A 19,776-nucleotide genomic window follows, 5' to 3' on the forward strand; every position below is an offset into this window, starting at 1 on the left:
ATTTTCTCCCATTTGGTAAGTTGCATTTTCATTTTGTTGCTGGTTTCCTTTGCATTGCAGAAGTTTTTTAGTTTGATGTAGTCTCATTTATTTTTGCTTTTGTTGATTTTGCTTTTGGTTTCAAGTACAAAAACTTATTGCCAAGACCAATATCAAGAAGTTTATGTTTAAACCCCCTAGTTTTCTTGCAGGAGTTTTATGGTTTTAGGTCTTATATTCAAGTCATTGATCCATTTTGAATTGATTTTTCTGTATGGTGTAAGACAGGAGTTCAGTTTCATTCTTTTATGTGTGGCTATCCAATTTCCACCAAAAAATATTTACTGAAGAAACTGTAATTTATCCACTTCATATCCTTGGTGCCTTTGTTGAAAATTAATTGACCATATATGCGTCAGTTTATTTCTGGATTCTCTGTCCTGTTCCATTGATCTATGCATCTGTTTTATGCCAATACATACTGCTTTGTTTACTATAGTTTGTAATACTCTTTGAAATCAAGAAATGTGTTGTCTCCAGCTTTGTACTTTCTCAAGACTATATTGGCTATTCAGGATCTTTTACAGTTCCACACAAATTTTAGGATTCTTTTTCCTATTTCTGTGAAAAATGCCATTGAACTTTTTATAGGGATTGCATTGTATCTGTACATTGCTTTGGGTAGTATGGACATTTTAACAATATTAATTCTTTCAATCCATGAGCACAGAATATCTTTTCATGTGTTTGTATTTTCTTCAATTTCTTTCATCAAAATCTTGTAGTTTTCAGTGCATAGATTGTTCATCTCCTTGGTTAAATATATTCCTAAGTATGTTATTAGTTTTATTGCCATTGTAAATAGGGTTGTTTTTAATTTCTTTCTGATTGTTCATTGTTAATGCATAGAAATGCAACTGACTTTTGCATATTGATTTTGTACCTTGAAACTTTACTGAATTCATGTATTAGTTCTAACATTTTTTTTTGATGGATTTATTAGGGTTTTCTATAGATAATACCATTTCATTTGCAAATAGAGGTGATTTTACTTCTTCCCTACTGATTTGTGAGTTTTTGTCTTCTTTTTTTTTTTCCCCTAATTTCTCTGGCTTGCACTTTCAGTACTATATTGAATAAAAGTGGTAAGAGTGGGAACACTTGTCTTCTTCCTGATCTTAGAGGAAAAGCTTTAATTTTTTTACAACTGAGTATGATGCTAGGGATGGGCATAAATGGCCTTTATTATGTTGAAGTTACTTCTCTCCATAACCAGTTTGAGAGTTTTTATAATGAAACAACGTTGAATTTAGTCAAATGCTTTTTCTGTATGTATAAAGATGATTAAAAGCTGGAAGAATTTTGAAGAGCATAATACAAAAAGCCTTGATTATCTTTAAGAGACTGTTAGCAGAAATATCAATTTTAATGATTCTGCTAGTGAGTACTCTGAGGAAGTTAGAAGCATGGTAAAGGTAATCTAAATCACCTTGCCAAACATCCAAGTAACTGGGAACCGATTTTTGACAGAAATTTGGAGGTTAAAGGTGTTATTATTGATAGAAGGAAATGAGGAACATGCTATTGGAAACTGAAGGAAAAGGGATCCTTGTGATATGGGAGAAGAAAGCTTAGCAGGATTGTGTCTTTAATTTTGAGTAAAGCAGAACTTGTAAGTCTTGAAATTGCATATTTAGTTGAGGAAATTCCCAAACAATGTGTTGAGGATACGAGTTTGGTTCTTTTCACTTTTACAATAAAATTTGAGATAGATGAATATATTAAAGGACAAATTTTTCAACACAGTGGAACTAGGACTGTGATTTAGAAATTCTCAGCCTATCCTGATAATAAAAAATGCTAAATTAAGAGACTTGCTTTCAGAAAGAGGAAAAAAAATGAGTGTGTGGCTGAATCTTTGCAAAGATTAAGTATGTGACTCATAGAGCTCATCAGTCATCACAGCAGAATCAAAATTAGAGGTGGAATTATCTAGGGATGATCTCTGGAGGAGCCTCCCAACAAATAACATACATGCATTTATGCATACATGCACACATACATGCACACATACATTCAAAGCTTTATGTAACAAATGAAACACAACCTACTGGAGAGACACAAAAGTCCTTGAGAATATTGTACCAGCAGAAGCACTGTCAGATTGCATTAAAGGAAACTAAAAGAAGACACAATAAAAGAAGGCTGTTGGACCATGGCCCTCAAATTCTGCATGTAAGAAGATCTGAATTAAACTACTCAGCTGCAAGCCCATGCTAGCATTTATCAAAAAGGAAGAATGATTCAGAGAATAGAGCTAAGAAACAAAGAAGATTATTTCCAGGCCTTGAAAGCAAATAAAATTTGCCCAACTGGATTTTGAAATTGGTCTGGACTGGTGATTCCATTTGCCTTTCATTTTCTCCCATTTTGAACAGGAACGTCTATAACTGTTATCCTATGCCTATCCCACCATGTCATTTTGTTACCAGGTAATATTTCTTGTGTCTCACAGGTAAACAGATGGAAAGAAATTGTCTTCACCATGGTTTATACCCAGAGCCTCATCTATCCCCAATTAAGATGATGTAGGAGATGAGATTTAAACTGATGACATTTTGAATGTTGAGTCAATGTTGTAATGAGTTAAGACTTTAGGGGACCTTGGGATGAGATGACTGTATTTATCATGTGGGAAGGACATGAATCTTTGGTAGCCAAAGGTGGACTATGGAAAGCAGGATAACAACTTCCCAAAGACTTTCAAATCCTAATTCCCAGAACCTGTGAATATTCTAGATTACATGACAAAAAGTAATCGAGGTTGCAGATGGAATTCAAGTTGCTAATCACCTGACCCCAAAACAGAGATATTAGTCAGAATTATAATATATAGTATAATCAGAAGGGTCTTTTGAAGTGGAAGAGGGATTGGAAAGAGGACAAGAAAGATGGAAGTATAAGGGGAGGACTCAGGCCCAACCTGCTGGTTTTGAAGATGGAGGAAGAGGACCAAAAATCAAGAAATTAGGGTGGTCTCTGGAAGCCAGAAAAGGCAAGAAAATGCATTCTCCCTTAAAGCACACAAAAGGAATGGAGCTTTACAAACACCTTGATTTTAGCCAAGTATGACTCATTTTGGATGTCTTTATCTACAGAACTATAATTTAATAAATTTGTGTTATTTTAAGCCATTAAGTTTGTGATTTTTTTTAATAGCAGCCATAGGAAATTAGTACACACAGCCTGATCTTGCAGTTGGGAGTCAGGTACATGATGTAGTTTCCAGCATGTAGACTAGCTTCCTCAATACTTTAATTTGAAGGTAAGGAGGATGAACAGGTGGGTAGTACTCAGAATTCATTTTCTGTTGTGGTTAGAAGAGGAGGCTTTGCGCTACAGAAACAGAAGTCGGGAAGGCCATGGTGCTGAGTCCAACCCCAGTATTATAAGGCATAGTGTCTGTACCCAATTGTGGGTCACCATGATCTTCATGAAACAGTCTTCTGGTGAAGTTTGGGCTTTGATTCTGGCTATGGAGTCTCTAGAGCCCCAAAGACTAACTTTCTATCTCCCCTAGAGATTTCCTGACTTAATATCTTTCAAAAATCATTTTTTTGAACTAGCTAGTGTGCTTTTTTTTCCCAATTAAGATTTCTGACATACACAATTTATCAACGTAGAAGCCTCACTGAATTTTTGAGAAAGAAACCATATTTTAGAACTATTGTGAAAATAAATGCAAAAGAATTGGAGAAACAGGGTAGAGATCACTTTGTTTAATAATCTGTGCCCTTCTGTTATTAACTCCTGAGACAAGGAGGGTGCCAAATCAGTGTTGCAGTGAATGAACTAGGACCTTTATTTTCTCTCTGGGCAAATGAAATGCTAATTAGCTTGGTGTTTTAAATTCAAGCAGCTTATTCTTTCATTTACATGTGGGAATTCAGGCAAGTATAGTCGCATGGAGGGAAATTCTTTATAGTTTATAAAAGAGGAAACATACTAATGTTTCCTTTTATAGAGGTAGACAATGGAAATCTTTCTGCCTACAAAACTATTTTTCCCATAAATTTATTCACTTATTAATTCCTTTGTTTTATTTTATTTTTTGGTTTCATGTGCAGTTTATTTATTTGTATATTTTCCTCTTGGAATTCCTTTATTTTTGCAACTGATATTTATTGGAAATCTACCATTTGCTTGATTATGATGGTATAGCCACGAGAAACACATGGTCTCTGCTTTCCAAGAAGTCTACATTTAGAGAAAAAGGCAGGTATAATGAAAAAAGAATGGAATAAATGATACTATAAATCATAGAACAAAGTATGGTTACACCTGCCTCAGAGATAAGAAAAGTCTTTTAAGCAAAGATGATATTAGGTATTAACCTTACTTAGTAGAGAAGACAAGAGGAGGAAATCAGAACAGGGTACATTCCTAATGGAGAAACTGGCACGTGTAAAGCCAAAAACATAATAGTGAGGTATAATATATTCATGAATGATGAGCAGGCCAAAATGGATGAAGTGAGGGTTATGCATCTATGTATTTGTATGTGAGTATGTGTACGTGTGTGTGTGTGTGTGTGTGTATTGGGCATTGAGTTTATGGGAAGCAATTTAATAGGTCTGTTAGAATAAAATTGTGAAAGAACTCACATCTCATGCAATGGCATTTAGATTTGAAAACATTTAATCATATGAGCAAAAGACCAGAATTGTGTCTGCCGGCAATGTGCAGAATACACGGAAGTAGAGACAGAAGGAAGGCAGTGTAAATAACTAGATAACAATACATTAGCTCTAGTTAGAAACAATGTTACTAAAACTAGATAGTGACATGTAAAGAAAAGATTAAATTTATAGTACTTGAACAATAAACTGGAGAAAGGTGGTGGCAGAACAAGTTGTGGTGATGTCTTGACAGAAGATAGTACATTTAACTGGTAGAACTCCATGTGATATTTTCATTGACATCTAAATAAAATAACTCAATTCTCCCACCCTATTTGTGTTCAGTAAGTCTAATACTCTTTTGAAAAATTCTGAGCATTCTAATTGTTTTCATGTATTGCATGTCAGTTTTTACCTCTCCTGTGGATATGAACACTGGGTTTCCCTTTAGTCACCATTGGCCACATGGCTACCATCTCTGTATGCTCATTCAGCTCTCTTTGTTCTGTCTCACCAAAATTTGGACTCATTGTGCCTTTTACTATTATTTATCAAGTTAAACCAAAAAAGACACTAATCTGAGGTTTCTAACAAACAACTAAAAATATTTATATTTCATAATCATATATTATTTAGAACATCCTCAGTGCTCCCCCAAACCATCAGCCATATGTAGTTACAGTAAATCTGCCATTAAGAACATTTCCTACTAAAAACCATATTCCATTTCCCATTTTTAATCTTCCCCATCCCAGGCCTTCCAAACTATATCCTTGTGTATTTTCAGGGAAATAAAATATTTCTCTAAGATTAAATCCTCTCAGAGATGCATTTTCTAAAATTGAAGCAGACATTATAAAAGATAGCCTTTTACATCACAGTCTGAAATATTTGCATTTCATCAAATCCAGACTACCACAAGGCAACGATATTGAGATGTAACTTGACTTCCATATATGAGAAAGGAAGAGCTTTCACTGGACTTAATACTTAGAAGAAAGAAAGGGTAGGACAAAGGTGAATTACTAATTCCATGTTTGAAGACAGTGAATATGTTTTGGAATGTTTTGAAACAGATATTTTGTTTTTCTTGATAAGTATTCAGAATTCAGAGACACTGGAATCTGCTTTATACACTCTTCCTAATAAGTAGAGAAGGGAAAAAGGGAATAATAAGTAGGTAAATAATGGAGATGCTAAGTTTCATTCCTTGTCTGTTTCATTCCTTGAGATAACCAACTGGTTAAAAATACAAATGAAGAGATTAATAACGGGACGATATATACACAAAATTAGACGCTGTGGAATCAAATTCATCAAGTCAAAGACAAATATAGTGTGGAATCAAAAAACAGATGAGCTATGAAATAAGTAAATAAAAAAAGATTAAATAATAAAAATGAATTACATAGGATGGAGAGTTCAAGTTGGCAGAGTAGGAGGACGTTTGATCACTCCCTCTTGCAAGAGTACCGGAATTGCAACTAACCGCTGAACAGTCGTCAACAGAAAGACACTGGAACTCACCAGAAAAGACACTCCACATCCAAGGACAAAGGAGAGGCCGCAATGAGATGGTAGGAGGGGCACAATCGCGTTAAAATCAAATCTCATAAATGCTGGGTGGGTGACTCACAAACTGGAGAACAGTTATGCCACAGAAGTTGACCCACTAAAGTGAGGGTTCTGAGTCCCACATCAGGCTTCCCAACCTGGGAGTCTGCCAACAGGCAGAGGAATCCCCAGAGAATCAGACTTTGAAAGCCAGGGGGATTTGATTGCGGGACCTCCACAGGAAAGGGGGAAACAGACACTCCACTCTTGGAGGGCACACAAAAAATAGTGTGTTCACCAGGACCTATGGGGAAGGAGCAGTGACCCCATAGGAGACTGAACCAGACCTACCTGCTGGTGTTGGAGGGTTGCCTGCAGAGTTGGGGGGCAGTTGTGGCTCACCACGGGGACAGGGACAATGGCGGCAGGGGTTCTGTGAAGTGTTCATGGCCATGAGCCCTGCCACAGTCCGCCATTAGCCCTACCAAAGAGCCTGTAAGCTCCAGTGCTGGGTAGCCTCAGGCCAAACAACAAACAAGGTTGGAACACAGCCCCACCCATTGGCAGACAAGCAGATTAAAGTTTTACTGAGCTCTGCCCACCAAATTCACTTAAAGTTTTACTGAGCTTTGCCCACCCAACCCTACCCACCATCAGCCTCTCCCATCAGGAAGCACCCATGAGCCTCCTAGATAGCCTCCTCCACAAGAGGGCGAACAACAGTATCAAGCAGTATCAGCAGTATTTCATTCTGTGGAACTGAAAACCACAGCCACAGAAAGATAGAGAAAATGAAAAGGCACAGGACTTTGTACCAGATGAAGGGACAGGATAAAACCCCAGAAAAACAACTAAATGAAGAGGAGATAAACAACCTTCCAGAAAAAGAATTCAGAATAATGATGGTGAAGATGATCCAGGACTTTGAAAAAAGACTGGACACGAAGACTGAAAAGTTGCAAGAAGAGTTTTCCAAAGACCTAGAAGAATTAAAGAGCAAACAAACAGCGATATGCAACACAATAACTGAAATGAAAAATACACTAGAAGAAACCAATAGCATATTAACTGAGGGGGAAAAGTGACCTGGAAGACAGAATGGTGAAATTCACTGATGCAGAAAAGAATAAAGAAAAAAGAATGAAAAGAACTGAAGACAGACTAAGAGACTTCTGCGACAATGTTAAACACACCAACATTCACATTATAGGGGTCCCAGAAGGAGAAGAGAGAGAGAAAGGACCTGAGAAAGTATTGGGAGAGATTATAGTTGAAAACTTCCCTAATATGGGAAAGGAAATAGCCACCCAAGTCCAGGAAGCACAGAGTCCCAGGCAGGATAAACTCAAGGAGAAACAAGCCAAGACAAGTAGTAGCCAAACTGACCAAAATTAAAGACAGAGAAAAGTTATTAAAAGCAACAAGGGAAAAATGACAACATACAAGGGAACTCCCATAAGGTTAACAGCTGATTTCTCAGCAGAAATCCTGCAAGCCAGAAGGGAATGTTACGATATATTTAAAGTCATGAAAGGGAAGAAGCTACGACTAAGAATACTCTACCCAGCAAGGATCTCATGCAGATTTGATGGAGAAATCAAAAGCTTTACAGACAAGCAACAGCTAAGAGAATTCAGCACCACCAAACCACCCCTACAACAAATGCTAAAGGAACTTCTCTAGGTGGGAAACATAAGAGAAAAAAGAACCTACAAAACAAAAACAAAACAATTAAGAAAATGGTAATAGGAACATACATATCGATAATTACCTTGAATGTAAATGGACTAAATGCACCGACCAAAAGACACAGACTGGATGAATGGTTACAAAAACAAGACCCATATATATGCTGTCTACAAGAGACCCACTTCAGACCTAGAGACACATACAGAAGAAAGTGAAGGGATGGAAAAAGATATTCCATGCAAATGGAAATCAAAAAAAGCTGGAGTAGCAAAACTCATATCAGATAAAATAGACTTTAAAATAAAAAATGTTACAAGAGACAAGAAAAGACACTACATAAAGATCAAGGGATCAATCCAAAAAGAAGAGATAACAATTATAAATATATATGCACCCAATATAGGAGCACCTCAATACATAAGGCAAATGCTAACAACTATGAAAAAGAAAATCAAAACTAACACAATAATAGTGGGGGACTTTAACACCCCACTGACACCAATGGACAGATCATCCACACAGAAAATTAACAAGGAAACACAAGCTTTAAATGACAGAATAAACCAGATTGATTTAATAGATATCTATAGGACATTAAATCCAAAACCAGCAGATTACACATTCTTCTCAAGTGCACATGGGACATTCTCCAGGATAGATCACATTTTGGGTTACAAATCAAGCCTTGGTAAATTCAAGAAAATTGAAATCATATGAAGCATCTTTTCCAACCACAATGCTATGAGATTAGAAATCAATTACAGGAAAAAAAACTGCAAAAAACACAGGCACATGGAGGCTAAACAATGTGCTACTAAATAACCAAGAGATCACTGAAGAAATCAAGGTGGAAATCAAAAAATATCTAGAGACAAATGACAATGAAAACACTATGACCCAAAACCTATGGGATGCGGCAAAGGCAGTTCTAAGAGGGAAGTTTATAGCAATACATCCTACCTCAAGAAACAAGAAAAATCCCAAATAAACACTCTAACTTTACACCTAAAGAAACTAGAGAAAGAAGAGCAGATAAAACCCAAAGTTAGTAAGCAGAGAGAAATCATAAAGATCAGAGCAAAAATAAATGAAATAGAAACAAAGAAAACAATAGCAAAAACTAATAAAACTAAAAGCTGGTTCTTTAAGAAGATAAGTAAAATTGATAAACCTCTAGCAAGACTCATCAAGAAAAAGAAGAGGACTGAAATCAATAAAATTAGAAATGAAATCATAGGAGAAGTTACAGTGGACACTGCAGAAATAAAAGGCACCATAAGAGACTACTACAAGCCAGTATATGCCAATAAAATGGACAACCTGGATGAAATGGACAGATTCTTAGAAAGGTATAAGCTTCCAAGACTGAATCAGGAAGAAATAGAAAATATGAACAGACCAATCACAAGTAATCAAATTGAAACTGTGATTAAAACTCTCCCAACAAACAAAAGTCCAGGGCCAGATGGATTCACAGGTGAATTTTATCAAACATTTAGAGAAGAGCTAACACTCATCCTTCTCAAACTCTTTCAAAAAATTTCAGAGGAAGGAATACTCCCAAACTCATTTTCTGAGGCCATCATCACCCTGATACCAAAACCAGACAAAGATACTACAAAAAAAGAAAATTAAAGACCAATATCACTCATGAATTTAGATGTAAAAATGCTCAACAAAATACTAGCCAACAGAATCCAACAATACATTAAAAGGATCATACACCATGAGCAAGTAGGGTTTTTCCCTGGAATGCAAGGATTCTTCAATATATGCAAATCAATCAGTTATACACCATATTAACAAATTGAAGGATAAAAACCACTTGATCATCTCAATAGATGCAGAAAAAGCTTTTGACAAAATTCAACACCCATTTATGATAAAAACTCTCCAGAAGGTGGGGACAGAGGGAACCTACCTCAACATAATACAGGCCATATATGACAAACCCACAGCAAACATCATTCTCAATGGTGAAAAACTGCAAGCATTCCCTCTAAGATGGGGAACAAGACAAGGATGTCCACTCTCGCCACTACTATTCAACATAGTTTTGGAAGTGCTTGCCACAGCAATCAGAGAAGTAAAAGAAGTAAAAGGAATCCAAATTGGAAAAGAAGAAGTAAAACTGTCACTGTTCACAGAAGACATGATACCATACATAGAAAATCCTAAAGATGCCACCAGAAAACTACTTGAGCTAATCAATGAATTTGGTAAAGTTGCAGGATACAAAATTAACACACAGAAATCTCTTACATTTCTATACACCAACAATGAAAGATCAGAAAGAGAAATTAAGGAAACAATCCTATTCACCACTGCCACAGAAAGATAAAAAATACCTAGGAATAAACCTAACCAAGGAGGTAAAAGACCTGTACTCAGAAAACTATAAGACACTAATGAAAGAAATCAAAGACGACACAAACAGATGGAGAGATATACCATGTTCTTGGATTGGAAGAAGCAACATTGTGAAAATGACTATACTACCCAAAGCAATTTACAGATTCAATGCAATTCCTATCAAATTACCAATGGCATTTTTCACAGAACTAGAACAAGAAATTTTATGATTTGTATGGAAATGGAGAAGACCCTGAATAGCAAAGCAATCTTGAGAAGAAAAGATGGAGTTGGTAGAATCAGGCTTCCTGACTTCAAACTATACTACAGGGCTATAGTGATCAGGACAGTATGGTACTGGCACAAAAACAGAAATATAGAGCAATGGAACAGGATAGAAAGCCCAGAGTTAAACTATGGTCAACTAATCTATGACAAAGGAGGCAAGGATGTACAATGGAGAAAAGACAGTCTCTTCAATAAGTGGTGCTGGGAAAACTGGACAGCTACATGTAAAAGAATACAATTAGAACACTTTCTAATACTATACACAAAAATAAACTCAAAATGGCTTAAAGACCTAAATGTACGGCCAGACACTATAAAACTCCTAGAGGAAAACATAGGAAGAACACTCTTCGACGTAAATAACAGCAAGATCATTTTTGATCCACCCCCTAGAGTAATGGAAATAAAAACAAAAATAAATAAGTGGGACCTATTGGAACTTCAAAGCTTCTTCACAGCAAAGGAATTGATGAGCAAGATGAAAAGAAAACCCTCAGAATGAGAGAAAATATTTGCAAATGAATCAACAGACAAAGGATTAATCTCCAAAATATATAAACAGTTCATCCAGCTCAACATCAAAAAAACAACCAAATCAAAAAATGGGCAGAAAACCTAAATATGTATTTCTTCAGAGAAGACATACAGATGGCCAAGAGGCACATGAAAAGCTGCTCAACATCACTAATGATTAGAGAAATGCAAATCAAAATGACAATGAGGTATCACCTCATACCAATTAGAATGGGCATCATCAGAAAATCTACAAACAATAAATGCTGAATAGGGCGTGGATAAAAGGCAACGCTCTTGTGCTGTTGGTGGGAATGTAAATTGATACAGCCAATAAGGAGAACACTATGGAGGTTCCTTACAAAGCTAAAAATAGAGTTACCATGTGACCCAGCAAATCCACTACTGGGCATATACCCAGAGAACACCATAATTCCAAAAGACACATGCACTCCATGTTTATTGCTGCACTATTTACAATAGCCAGTACATGAAATCAACCTAAAGGTCCATCAACAGATGAATGGATAAAGAAGATGTGGTACATATATACAATGGAATATTACTCAGCTGTAAAAAGGAATAAAACTGGGACATTTGTAGAGACATGGACGGACCTAGAGACTGTCATACAGAGTGAAGTGAGTCAGAAAGAGAAAAATAAATATTGTATATTAACACATATATGTGGACTGTAGAAAAATGGTACAAATCAACCAGTTTGGAAGGCAGAAATAGAGACACAGATGTAGAGAGCAAACATGGACACCAATTGGGGAAAGCAGGGAGGGTTGGGGGGGAATGAATTGTGAGATATAGATTACCATACATGCATTACTAATAAAAAAATACCAAATTGTACACTCTGAATATATGCAGTTTATTGTCTGTTTAAAAAAAATGAATTGCATAATGTAGAGTAAAATTTGAGTAAAAAATTGAGGCTATGTCATCTACTTAATGGGTTTTGCCCACATTCATAAGCCTTAAGCAAAGTTCTACAAATTGTATCTGTACATTAAGGTAAACACTTTAGGAGGAATTCTCTATGATGAGAGATTCTTTATACTTAGCTCTTACACTAATTGCAGAGAATTCTCGGCCTTACTGTATGCAACTAACTCTTCAAAGTTTTGAGTTGAAATGCAGGCATGTTATTAGTTACAGATCACAATTTTTCAAAAATTTTCTAACATATTGCTGCTTAGATTTATACACATTTGATGTTTCCTCTTTTCATAGTAAATTTAATATATTACTATTCCATTAGAAACAATTGGATTATTTCTGTAGTTGAACTGAGGTGCTTTGCTTTACTGTAATATTAGCAAGGCTAAACCCAAATTTTACATTTTACAAATAATTTTTACAAGTGATCAATATTTGGGAATTAGTCTCTATTAATATGCTTTCTTCATTGTGCACAAATAAATGACATTTTGCCTCTCCTTATTTAGTACTTTTAAATTTCCATAGATTTTATAGTTTAATTAACATTTGCTTGTATTTACAAAAACTACCATAGCAGTGGTTGGAAAACTGAGTTATAGAAAACCTTTTATATTTTATATTATTTTTTTAAAATATTGAGTGTGAGGCTGACTTTAACTTGGTTGTGGGTTCAGAATAATGAGTCAAATAGAGAAAGATCTAATAGATATGAAAAAAATTTTTCAGGAAGGAGGGAAGTAGATGAACAAAAGAGGTCAACAATTGGAAAGTATTGTTTACTTTGTAATTAAATATATAAGGAATGGGTAAATGGGCTTATCTAAGAATACACCAGTTCATCATTCATCTTCTGATTTTACACAGTTGGAGGAAAAATAAAATATCAAAATGAAATGTTCCATGTTTTAGTCTTATTACTTCCTAGGGAATGAGGAATGACCATCTCTTCATTTTCCCCCAATTATGAATATTTGTTGTGATTAATACCTTAAAGATTTCTTCTCTCTTTATTTAATAAAACTAATAAATTGGTACTTTACTTAGCTCCTAGTACTGGGAAAATGTAAGTTACATTTTTATGAAAATCCAGTGCCTTTTCAGTTGATATCTTTTGCAAATTTAAGGCAGTATGAAAGGCCCATCAGCTATAGAAAACATCATTGTAATTGGAGTTTTTGACAGCCTCATAACTGCATTTCTATAAGTGCTTAAATGCATCTTGGTTTGAAAATGAAAGCCACATATCATAAAATGAGAAATTATCAATGATACATGACCCTTTCCATGAGTGAAAATCAGATGCATCAATGAATTTTTATCACAGAAGAAAGTGTTACCTTTTCTTGAGGGTCTCTTTTCTTAAGCAGTCTGAACTTTGCTACCAGTAAAATCTCCAAAAGCTGATCATGTGAAAAAACATTTGAGAGCTATTTAGCAAATCAATGTAAAAGCCCAAAATCATTAATGCAGCATTTAAGACATCAATTTATTTTTCAGAATTTTTCATGGCTTCACTACCAGAAAAATTCTATGTTCAAGAATAACCCATACACTCTTTTCTCATGTGACAATCCTATGTAGACTCCCTTTCTTACACCTTTATTGCTGTATTTGCCTAATATAAAAAGGCTATTTCATACTTAAATACAATTTTTATCGAGTCCTAATTTTCAAAAATAAATCAAAACCTTTTATGTTCTTAGAGGATTTTTAATAATAAATTATATTCTGCTTTTATTTTATAGTTTAAAAATCTTCATATAGTCCTTATTGCTCAAGTGTTCTACTTCTGTTTTTCTACCACACAAGAGAATATATCATGATATTGCATAATTGACATTTAACAAATATTTGTTGAATTTATTTTAAAAGAGGAGTTCATAAATATAGAGTTGCCATGTGATCCAACAATCCCACTCCTGGGCATATATCTGGACAAAACTATAATTCAAAAAGATACATGCACCCCTATATTCATAGCAGCACTATTTACAATAGCCAAGACATGGAAGCAACTTAAATGCCTGTCAACAGATGAATGGATAGAGAAGATGTGGTGAAGATGTATGTGTATGTAATAATGGAATATTAGCCATAAAAAAAGAATGAAATAATGCCATTTGCAGCTACATGAATAGATCTAGAGGTTATCATACTAAGTGAAGTAAGTAAGAAAGAGAAAGAGAAATATCATATGATATGACTTATAAGTGGAATCTAAAATATGACAGAAATGCACTTATCTATGAAACGGAATCAGAGTTACAGACATAGAGAATACACTTGTTGCCAACTGGGAGGGGAGGCGGGGGCAGGTTGAATTGGGAGTTTGGGACTAGAAGATGCAAACTATTATATATAAGATGCATAAACAACAAGGTCCTATTGTTTAGCACAGAGAACTATATTCAATATCCTATAATAAAACATAATTGAAAAGAATATGAAAAAGAACATATATGTATAATTGAATCACTTTGCTATATACAACAGAAACAAACACATTTTAAATCAACTATACTTTGATTAACACATAAATAAAATAAAAATAAAAAAGGATTTCATTTGGAAGAGTAAAGGAAAATATCACAACTATACATTAAGTTAGTTATGAAATATTATACATATCTACTGGTATATAACATAATTTATAATACAAATATGTACAATCATATTTATAATCACTCATAGGTATCATTTTATTTTTACTGCAAGGATATATAGCAAATAGTTTAATGGCCTAAATCAGTAAGTAAATAAGTAAATAAAAAGAAAAAATAAATCATTCCTTGCACATATTTTTGCTGAATCTATGGCCGGGGCTGTATTTAAATATCTCCATAAGAATGGATTAAAACATAAAGTCAGAATTATACACAGATCTTTGTTCAAGCCACCTCTGAGCAATTGAACACTATAACTTACATTAAATTTATCTCACCTTATGATCAATTTTATGAAATCAAATTTGAAGACAGTTTAAATTTTACTTTTCTTAGACTCCATATTCATATTAGTAATGAGGTAAAGTCTTGAGCTACCTATAGATAGAATGTTAAGAAATGTAATGAGGACCATTAGGCATTACAGTGTTTAATATTTACGTCATTGATGAACTGCCTTAAGCACATAAAATCAGGTTGCCTTACGGCATTCTCGTATTTATTTGAGCCCAGTGTCTACCTTGACATGTTGTCACTATTTTGAGGCTGATAGCTGTGGCTACAGTTGTGAAAATATTTTATCACTGGCTGTTTTTATTGTGTATTTGTGTGTGAATGTATATGTGTGCGTGTGTATACATATGTGAGTTGTCTATGTTTTATGCAAAATCCTGTCTCATGAGATGATTATTGCTTGTTTTCTTTATATGAACTTCAGGCTTATTCAACAAATGCCTTCACAGAATTTGTATATGTAGTCTAGGATGCCCCTTTCTTAGGCAAAACACACACATTACTAGCTTTATTGGTTCATGGAATCAATGTGTTTTAAAGAGCACATTATCAATGATATGTAATCAACATGAGTATAAAGAATGCAACCAAAATGTTTATAATAGCTTATCTGAGAAGTTATAATGGCCAGAGAAGATAACCTAAGCACTATATTAATGAAAAGGATGTAACCTGTTATTTTTTAAGTTAACCAAATTCACACACCGTCTAGTTTATATATATATTACATTCCTTGTGTTTAAAAACAATCAGGTAATTTGTATACAACAGCAGCAGCGTTGATTGTAATCTTCCAAATTTCAAAAAATAAAAAAGAATAAGAAATCACTAGCAGAAATGTTATTAAAAATTAGTATTGCTATCATGATCCTATGAACTTATCCAGAGTAATTTTTTAATAGCTAGATCCTTAGAGCATCTAAATGGAAATAGAAGACATCATTTTGACATGGGGGATTTTTTGTCAGAAATAAGTTGCTGACAGAAGATTTCCTCCCTAGACAGCTTTAAGAATAAGGCAGGCATTTATCTGAGAGGATTTCATTTTCCCAAGGCAAACAGGCAGGAATCAGATGATTTTTTAATACCCCTTTCAGGACTTTATTTTCTCTTTTGTAAGAAAAGACAGAGTTTGATAGGAGAGAGAAAAACTGAAAGATACCTTTGAACCACACCCTTAGAGGCACACGGAAAAGTTTAAATAGCTAGAAACTGGATCTATAAGGCCCCATAAAAGTAAAAATTCCACATATATATAAGTTTTAAAGTCACATTCCTTTATGTCAACTTTGTCAACATATTCAAATTAAGATGTTTTGAAAGTAATTTAGCATATAACTAGTAAACTTACAAAACTGCTCCCTTCCTTCCTTCCTTCCTTCCTTCCTTCCTTTCTTTCTTTTCTTTCCTTCTTTCTTTTAATCCTTCTAAGTGGTGGAAACTACACAGGGTATCTTTCAGTGGAGAGATTTTATTTTGAGGCCATGTAAGCTATGGGGAAATTACCCAAGGATCGAGTAGAGAAAACCATCAATATTTTGGTGGCAAATGGCATATACAGAAGAAGGAATGAATATGACAAAAAAAATTGATTAACTAAGTAAGAGGATTAGAAATTCAAGATGATGAATCAAAACATATTCAAAGTCTTTATAACTGAAGAGTTGAGAGATTAAGACTCACTGGAAAGAAATTAAATTTGGAAAAGTATAACTGGTCCTTCGTATTTGCAGATGTAGCCCTTTTATATAATGGACTTGAGCATCCACAAATTTTGGTCCATGGAGGTCCTGGAGCCAATCTCCTGAGGATACTGAGGAGTGACTGTAATTTATTACTACTTATAGCAAAATGATGCAGAGTAAGTATATAATGTATAGAATCTCTAATACATATATGAATGCATATAGCCCTCTCAATATAGGTAAATATGCAAATATTTACATAGTTTTTGATTACCAATAAATTAGGCCATATTTTGTTTTCTTTTTTCTAAACTTGTTCTATTTAAAAATAACAAAAATCAATGGTAAAATAAAAGTCAAATATAAAGGTTCAATTAGATAATTGAGATACTAGTCTGTTGAAATATTAGAAAGTAATCATTAGAGGAACTAAAACAAAAAAACACCTCAGTTATTTTCCTGTCTCTCTAAGTGGAGTGTAACCTAGTTTTGACTAGAGACATCTTTGATGGCATTACATGCTTTACAAGGGCAGCATTATTAAGAATTTAATTTAAATTGGGAATAAATTCACAGAACTGTTAGGAAAATATAATTATATCTAAACATCTACAGATAAGTTTATGAATGATATTTGTCTCAGAATCCATGTACTATTATAAAGGAATAGTTTTCATTTTATCATTCAAACAATGAGCAAAGATTTCAGTAACATTACCAAATCCATAATTGGTATGCAGGAAAAGGTATGCAGAGGACATTTGCTACAAGGTCAGTTGAGTCAAACAGAAGCATATTATGGAAAAGTTAAATGTATTAAAGGATTGACATGTCTTAGTAATGAGGAATGATTTCATTAATCTCTCCATTACAGTAAGCACACAGTTCAATCACAAATTCTACATGAGTTGTTTTGGGATTTTGTAGAAAATGTGATCTTTTTTCTCCCCCACATTTTATTTATGCCTTTAATTTTCAAAGTCATCTGGGAGGAAAAACAAAAAAGAATAATAGTGTTCTACTCATTAGTTAATAGGAAAATGGTTAATGAAAGATTATTCCTATCTCTGTTGGACTCAAGATATCATAGTTGTAGGATATAAATTCCACCACTATTTAAATATAAGGCAAAAGCCTGCTGCATTGAAGTCTCTATAGGAAGGTATGCAATTAGTAGAGGCCCACTGACTAATTCAGTGTTCCATGATAAAGATGTTCTAATCAAGGGCAAACACAATTTTCAGTTATTAACATGTGGGATATAGCTATGGGAAAAAGGCTTTCTGTAGTTACAAGTTAACAGTTACTTGGCCAGGTATTCAGACAAATAGAGGAAAAATTTGGGTTGGGGATATTCAGTCCAACAAATATAAACACATAATTTAATCATCACATTGACATATCCTTGATGATGAGAACCTGGGGATAGAAGGGATAGACTCTATAGGTTTAAGTGAAACAAATGCTCATGGCATAAAGTATGAGCTGGAGTGTGTCATTAACTTGAATTCAGCCTATCTAATAACACAGAATAACTTCAAAATAATCATTGTTATTCACTGGGACTCCATTTCTATGATAACGTAATTACAAGTTCAAATAACATTTTAAATATGCATAGTACCAAATCATTTCCTTATTTTGAAATCCCTTCCTACATATTTACAAATAATTTTAATGGTCTTTTTTTAATCAAAACTCATATTTGGTAGATCTAGCTGGCTACTTTGGTCATCTCTTCACTATTATATTTGACAATATTAAGGATACTATAAAGAATAAAATTTTCTTACTGTTGTGCTACAGCGACTCCATAAAGTAACCACAACAAAAAATTCAATTTTCCCTTTTCCTCTTCCTTCTCCTTCAATGAACCCAGTGTTCTGAACAAATTTACTTCCGAAGTTCACTACCATGTTCTTCCTTTTCTGCCTCACTCAACTTTGCTTAATTTGTTTTTTTATAATTATATGCTTATTTGCCACATTTCCATATAGTCTTAAATTCTGTAGTTTTCAAAAGCATGCTCATATGCCACCCTCGCTGACCTTTAATTTTTCCTGGTGAGTATATTTTCTCCTTCTCTAAGATACGTAGGAAAGGAAAGGTCAACGGGACAATAAGGATGCCATTAGTTCAGCCCAACTTGTTTAATGACAAGAAGCCTCAAAAGATAGCATTTAATTCATTGAATTCACCAAAGTCTAAGATTTGACCTCACAGGTTCAGAAACACAATCTTGCAGTATCTCAGAGTTAATTAGATTCAAACACATCATCTCATAGTAACAAAGCCCCCAAAAAATGGATATAAAAATCAGTGTTAATTTAATTTACTGTGTACAATACAATTGTAAAGTGGACTGAATACTTGTGTGGATTTGTGCATACTCTCTCCCTGCAGGCCATGGCAAGTGAAGACAAATGATCTGAAGGATGCCTAATCAGCATGTAAATAAAGTAAAATAAGCTGTATTATTTGAATAATCCAGTAGTAGCAGTTTCTTAAAAAGCTGCCACATTTCTTATAACAAAAGAAACGTGTCAGGTGGACTGAATACACAACAGCCTCTGTTTGAATTGGCCTGTTCCTGTTCCTCTCTGTGGCTTTCCTTCTTTGTTTTCCTGAATTACAATATCCCTTTATAATGAATGTATTATTTCATTAGAAGGTTTAAAACAGTTTTCTTCAACCTTCCTCTACAAATCATATGCATTAGAATAACCTGAGTAGATCTCTGAGCTCTTCCCCAAACTTGCTCAATCAGAATCATTGATTGTGGGGCTTGGAAATTGCTGTTGAATCTGATGACCCAAAATATTCACATTCTTACTAAAGACTAGAAAACATAAGGCTTACAAAATTACTTCTTGGATTTGTACATTTTTATGACATATATCTTATATCCCCCCAAATCATAAGCTCCATGTACATAGGAAATGCTGTCTTATGTCCTTTCATTTCTAATCACCAAAAAAGGATATTGTATTTATGATTTGTTTATTAAGTGTCTGCTGACCTGAAATAAATTGAAGCTTTAATTTACTGAGTGCTAATTGTAAACGATTTCCAAAAATTTCCAAATTGCCTTTACTTGTATCTAAATATGCATCAGAAGAAATTAAGTTA

The sequence above is a fragment of the Hippopotamus amphibius genome, chromosome 14, assembly GCF_030028045.1.
Source record: "Hippopotamus amphibius kiboko isolate mHipAmp2 chromosome 14, mHipAmp2.hap2, whole genome shotgun sequence".
Lineage (NCBI taxonomy): Eukaryota > Metazoa > Chordata > Mammalia > Artiodactyla > Hippopotamidae > Hippopotamus > Hippopotamus amphibius.